At 40.7% G+C, this 7,175-nt stretch overlaps 1 non-coding gene across 1 annotated transcript; it reads left to right on the forward strand.

Annotated features, from left to right (window-relative positions):
• The first annotated feature begins 6,674 nt into the window (after positions 1–6,674).
• LOC148573489 (small nucleolar RNA R71) lies at positions 6,675–6,782 on the forward strand. Its single transcript, XR_015905508.1, has one exon. It is a non-coding gene; the product is annotated as a small nucleolar RNA R71 (small nucleolar RNA).
• Positions 6,783–7,175: the final 393 nt, after the last annotated feature.

A 7,175-nucleotide genomic window follows, 5' to 3' on the forward strand; every position in this document is an offset into this window, starting at 1 on the left:
AGAGCAAAAGTTATCCCACTTTGAAGGTTAGGTTTTCATGAAACTCTCCTTTCCCTCTCTCACACTTGCCCAGCATGTTTTCTTCTTTGTGTGAGGAAGAAGAGCTGTGCTCTTCACTTAAATGTGTGTTGGGTTGATCCTTGGGCCCGGTTCAACCGATTTGGCCCGTTTGACCCAATCTTCGGCCAAATCTTTTAAAATTAGTGTCAAAATTCTTATTTTAATTAGCTCTACCTCATTAAACTATAAAATTCTATTTTCTAATTTCTTGGATTAATAATTAATTTATTGACTAATTATTTTCTAATTTTGTGGGTTTTACAGAGATCACCTAGAAGAAACCAGTTTTTGTGAGCTGAAACAAAGAGGTAAGATTTGGTAAATTAATTGTGACTTGATTGTGTTGTTGATGTCTAGTTGTTGGTTGATTGCTTGATGCTTGAAATTATGTATTTGCGTGGTGTTTTGATGTATATTTGATGGCTGAAATGCAGGACGCTAGGCTCCCTTTTCTTGAAATTTTATGGGCATTGGGCTGCCTCTTCTTGAAACTCCTTGGGTGCTGGGCACCCTCCCTTTGGAACCTTATGGGTGCTGGGTGCCCTATTTAAATTTCATGGCCACTGGGCACCCTCCCCTGGGAACTCCATGGATAAAAAGCGCCCTCCTCTTGAAACATCATGGGTGGTGGGCGCCCCACCGTTTAGTCCCCTGGGCGCTGAGCACCTACATTTTGCTATGAAGTTCACTCTTCGAAGGCGTTGAGCGCTGGTTATGGGCACTAAGCGCCATGCATTATGACTTGTGGCACTGGGTATCCACCACTGGTGCTAGGCGCCAAGGCATAAGAAAACAGAGTTTCGAGAATAACAAACGAAAAAATGTAATTTGGTGAAAATTCAGAGGTAAAAGTATAATTAGTTTAGTCAAAATTTGGGGATTAAAATATAATTAACTAAAGCTTAAGGGCTAATCTATAAATAACTAAAGTCTAGGGATTAAAGTGTAATATTCAAAAGTTAAAGAATATAAAAATAATTAAAGTAAATGGCAAGGACATAAAGACAAGTAACGTAAAAGTTTAAGGACTATAGTAATTATAGTAAAAGATGTAGTGGTATGCGAAATTGTTACTCAGGTTGTGAATTGTTGTTCGAAATTGATTCCCTGGCAATGGCACCAAAAACGGATGCACAGAACCATGGTCTAAACATATCTTCACAACTTCGCATAACTAACCAGCAAGTGCACTGGGTCGTCCAAGTAATACCTTACGTGAGTAAGGGTCGAATCCCACGGAGATTGTTGGTATGAAGCAAGCTATGGTCACCTTGTAAATCTCAGTCAGGCAGATATAAAATAGTAATGAGGTTTTCGAAATTAAGTAATAAAAGAAGGATAGAAATACTTATGTAAATCATTGGTGAGAATTTCAGATAAGCGCATAGAGATGCTTTCGTTCCTCTGAACCTCTGCTTTCCTGCTGTCTTCATCCAATCAGGCTTACTCCTTTCCATGGCTGGCTTTATGCAAGGGCATCACCGTTGTTAGTGGCTACATCCCCTCCTCTTGTGAAAATGGTCCAAGATGCCCTGTCACGGCACGGCTAATCATCTGAGGTTCCCGATCATGCTGGAATAGGATTCACCCTCCTTTTGCGTCTGTCACTACGCCCATCACTCGCGAGTTTGAAGCTCGTCACAGTCATTCAATCATTGAATCCTACTCGGAATACCACAGACAAGGTTTAGACTTTCCGAATTCTCTTGAATGCCGCCATCATTCTAGCTTACACCACGAAGATTCCGATTAAGAGATCTAAGAGATACTCATTCAATCTAAGGTAGAACGGAAGTGGTTGTCAGGCACGTGTTCATAGGGAATGATGATGATTGTCACGTTCATCACATTCAGCTTGAAGTGTGAATGAATATCTTAGAAGCGAAATAAGATGAATTGAATAGAAAACAGTAGTACTTTGCATTAATCTTTGAGGAACAGCAGAGCTCCACACCTTAATCTATGGAGTGTAGAAACTCTACCATTGAAAATACATAAGTGATAATGGAGTTCATTGGTCTCGGTCCCAGAGGGGAACCGGAGTAACCAAAGCTACTATGATCCAAAGATAAAACTCAGGATGTCTAATACAATAGTAAAAAGTTCTATTTATACTAAACTAGTTACTAGGATTTACAGAAGTAAGTAATTGATGTATAAATCCACTTCCGGGACCCACTTGGTGTGTGCTTAGGCTGAGATTGAATGTTACACGTGCAGAGGCTCTTTCTGGAGTTGAACGTCAGGTTGTAACGTATTTCTGGCGTTCAACTCTAGTTTGTGACTTGTTTCTGGCGTTTAACTCTAGACAGCAGCGTAGAACTGGCGTTCAACGCCCTTTTATGTCATCTAAACTCGGCCAAAGTATGGACTATTATACATTTCTGGAAAGCCCTGGATGTCTACTTTCCAATGCAATTAGAAGCGCGCCATTTTGAGGTCTGTAGCTCCAGAAAATTCACTTTGAGTGCAGGGAGGTCAGAATCCAACAGCATCAGCAGTCCTTTTTCAACCTCTGAATCTGATTTTTGCTCAAGTCCCTCAATTTCAGCCAGAAAATACCTGAAATCACAGAAAAACACACAAACTCATAGTAAAGTCCAGAAATGTGAATTTAACATAAAAACTAATGAAAACATCCCTAAAAGTAACTAGATTCTACTAAAAACATACTAAAAACAATGCCAAAAAGCGTATAAATTATCCGCTCATCACAACACCAAACTTAAATTGTTGCTTGTCCCCAAGCAACTAAAAATAAAATAGGATAAAAAGAAGAGAATATACTATAAATTCCAAACTATCAATGAAACAGAGCTCCAATCAGATGAGCGGGACTTGTAGCTTTTTGCCTCTTGAATAGTTTTGGCATCTCACTTTATCTATTGAAGTTCAGAATGATTGGCATCTATAGGAACTCAGAGTTCAGATAGTGTTATTGACTCTCCTAGTTCAGTATGATGATTCTTGAACACAGCTATTTTATGAGTCTTGGCCGTGGCCCTAAGCACTTTGTTTTCCAGTATTACCACCGGATACATAAATGCCACAGACACATAATTGGGTGAACCTTTTCAGATTGTGACTCAGCTTTGATAAAGTCCCCAATTAGAGGTGTCCAGGGTTCTTAAGCACACTCTTTTTTTGCTTTGGACCTTGACTTTAACCGCTCAGTCTCAAGTTTTCACTTGACACCTACACGCCACAAGCACATGGTTAGGGACAGCTTGGTTTAGCCGCTTAGACCAGGATTTTATTCCTTTAGGCCCTCCTATCCACTGATGCTCAAAGCCTTGGGATCCTTTTTATTTGCCCTTGCCTTTTGGTTTTAAGGGTTATTGGCTTTTTGCTCTTGCCTCTTGGTTTTAAGAGCTTTGGCTTTTTCTGCTTGCTTTTTCTTTTTCTTTCTATTTTTTTTTCGCCTATTTTTTTTCTGCAAGCTTTGTACTTTGCTGCTTTTTCTTGCTTCAAGAATCATTTTTATGATTTTTTAGATCATCAAATAACATGTCTCCTTGTCATCATTCTTTCAAGAGACAACATATTTAACATTCTTAAACAACAACTTCAAAAGACATATGCACTGTTCAAGCATTCATTCAGAAAACAAGAAGCATTGTCACCACATCAATATAATTAAACTAAGTTCAAGGATAAATTCGAAACTCATGTACTTCTTGTTCTTTTGAATTAAAACATTTTTCATTTAAGAGAGGTGATGGATTCATAGGACATTCATAACTTTAAGACAAAGTTACTAAATACTAATGATCATGTAATGAAGACACAAACATAGATAAGCACTTAACATAGAGAAAACGAAAACAGAGAATGTAAGGACAAGGAATGAGTCCACCTTAGTGATGGTGGCGTTTCCTTCTTGAGGAACCAATGATGTCCTTGAGCTCTTCTATGTCTCTTCCTTGTCTTTGTTGCTCCTCCCTCATTGCTTTTTGATCTTCTCTAATTTCATGAAGGATGATGGAGTGCTCTTGATGTTCCACCCTTAATTGTCCCATGTTGGAGCTTAATTCTCCTAGGGAGGTGTTGATTTGCTCCCAAAAATTCTGTGGAGGAGAGTCCATCCCTTGAGGTATCTCAGGGATTTCTTGATGATGAGCTTCTTCATGTGCCTATTGAGATCCATGAATGGGCTCTCTTGCTTGCTCCATCCTTTTCTTAGTGATGGGCTTGTGAGATGAATCTTTCCATCTCCCATGGCTCAGAGATGGAAGCAATTGTCTTCCCTTTTCTCTTTCTTAAGGTTTCTCTGGCCTTAAGTGCCATTAATGGTTATGGAAAAACAAAAAAGCTATGCTTTTACCACACTAAACTTAGAATGTTGCTCGCCCTCGAGCAAAAGAAGAAAGAATAGAAGAAGAAGAAGATATGGAGGAGATGGAGGGATGTGTGTATTCGGCCATATGGGTGGGTTTGGGTGGGAAATTGATTTTGAATTTTGGAGGTAGGTGGAGTTTATGAGGTAGGTTTATGGGGAAGAGTGGATGGATGTGAGTGGTGAAGTTGTGCTAGGGAAGAGAGATTGAGGTGATTGGTGAAGAGTTTTGGGGAAGAGTGTTTATGGGATTGTGTGAAAGAGGGGTGAGAAGAAGTGAGTGGAGGTAGGTGGGGATCCTGTGGGGTCCACAGATCCTGAGGTGATCCTGTGGGGTCCACAGATCCTGAGGTGTTCAAGGATTTACACCCTTGCACCAAATTAGGCATGCAAAATGCCCTTGCACACAACTCTGGGCGTTCAGCGCCAGATTGGTGCTTGTTTTGGGCGTTGAACGCCCATTTGTTGCCCATTTCTGGCGTTGAACGCCAGAACCATGCTTGTTCTGGGCGTTCAGTGCCAGCTCTTCTCCAGGGTGCGTTTCTGGCGTTCAAACGCCCAGATGCTGCCCATTTCTGGCGTTCAGCGCCAGAACCATGCTCTGTTCTGGCGTTGAACGCCCAAAACATGCTTCTTACTGGTGTTTAAATGCCAGTAAGGTCTTCCTCCAGGGTGTGATTTTTCTTCTGCTATTTTTGATTCTGTTTTTAATTTTTCTATTTTTTTCGTGACTCTACATGATCATGAACCTAATAAAACATGAAAAAAAATAAAAATTAGATAAATAAACATTGGGTTGCCTCCCAACAAGCGCTTCTTTAATGTCAATAGCTTGACAGTGGGCTCTCATGGAGTCTCACAGATGTGCAGAGCTTTGTTGAGACCTCCCAACACTAAACTTAGAGTTTGGATATGGGGGTTTGACACCAAACTTAGAGTTTGGTTGTGGCCTCCCAACACCAAACTTAGAGTTTGATTGTGGGGGCTTTGTTTAACTCTGCTTTGAGAGAAGCTTTTTATGCTTCCTCTCCATGGAGGCAGAGAGAGATTCTTGAGTTGTAAACACAAGGTTGTCCTTATTCAATTGAAGGATCAATTCTCCTCTGTCCACATTAATCACAGCTCTTGCTGTGGCTAGGAATGGTCTTCCTAGGATGATGGATTCATCCTCTTCCTTTCCAGTATCTAGGACTATGAAATCAGCAGGGATGTAAAGGCCTTCAACCTTTACTAACACGTCCTCTACTTGTCCATAAGCCTGTTTTCTGGAATTGTCTGCCATCTCCAATGAGATTTTAGCAGCTTTCTCTTCAGTAACATCCTCATTCTCTTCAGAAGAGGAATACTCATCAGAGCTCATGAATGGCATAAGGAGGTTCAATGGAATCTCTATGGTCTCTAGCTGAGCCTCAGATTCCTTTAGTTCCTCAGAGGGAAACTCCTTATTGATCACTGGACGTCCCAGGAGGTCTTCCTCCTTGGGATTCACGTCCTCTCCTTCCCTTACAGGTTCGGCCATGGTGATTAATTCAATGGCCTTGCACTCTCCTTTTGGATTCTCTTCTGTATTGCTTGGGAGAGTACTAGGAGGGATTTCAGTGATCCTTTTACTCAGCTGGCCCACTTGTGCTTCCAAATTTCTAATGGAAGACCTTGTTTCATTCATGAAACTCATAGTGGCCTTAGATAGATCAGAGACTAAGCTTGCTAAATTGGAGGTATTTTGTTCAGAGTTCTCTGTCTGTTGCTGAGTGGATGATGGAAAAGGTTTACTATTGTTAAACCTATTTCTTCCACCATTATTAAAGCCTTGCTGAGGCTTTTGATCCTTCCATGAGAGATTTGGGTGATTTCTCCATGATGGATTATAGGTGTTTCCATATGGTTCACCCATGTAATTCACCTCTGCTATTGCAGGGTTTTCAGGATCATAAGCTTCTTCTTCATAAGAAGCCTCTTGAGTACTGTTGGATGCAGCTTGCACTCCATTCAGACTCTGAGAAATCATATTGACTTGCTAAGTCAATATTTTGTTCTGAGCCAATATGGCATTCAGAGTATCAATTTCAAGAACTCCCTTCTTCATAGACGTCCCATTACTCACAGGATTCCTCTCAGAAGTGTACATGAACTGGTTATTAGCAACCATGTCAATGAGTTCTTGAGCTTCTGCAGGCGTTTTCTTTAGGTGAATGGATCCACCTGCAGAAGTTTCCAATGACATCTTTGATAGCTCAGATAAACCATCATAGAATATATCCAGGATGGTCCATTCTGAAAGCATGTCAGAAGGACACTTTTTGGTCAACTGTTTGTATCTTTCCCAAGCTTCATAGAGGGATTCACCATCTTTTTGTTTGAAGGTTTGAACATCCACTCTAAGCTTGCTTAGCTTTTGAGGAGGAAAGAACTTGGCTAAGAAAGCCGTGACCAGCTTATCCCAAGAGTTCAGGCTGTCTTTGGGTTGAGAGTCCAACCATATTCTAGCTCTGTCTCTTACAGCAAAAGGGAAAAGCATGAGCCTGTAGACTTCAGGATTTACTTCATTAGTCTTAACAGTATCACAGATCTGCAAGAATTCAGTTAAGAACTGAAAAGTATCTTCAGATGGAAGTCCATGAAACTTGCAGTTCTGCTGCATCAAAGAAACTAGCTGAGGTTTCAGCTCAAAATTGTTTGCTCCAATGGTAGGGATGGAGATGCTTCTTCCATGTAAATTGGAATTAGGTGCAGTAAAGTCACCAAGCATTCTCCTTGCATTATTGTTGTTGGGTTCGGC

The sequence above is a fragment of the Arachis ipaensis genome, chromosome B2 (assembly GCF_059453495.1).
Source record: "Arachis ipaensis isolate K30076 ecotype BB chromosome B2, ASM5945349v1, whole genome shotgun sequence".
NCBI classification, from domain to species: Eukaryota; Viridiplantae; Streptophyta; class Magnoliopsida; order Fabales; family Fabaceae; genus Arachis; species Arachis ipaensis.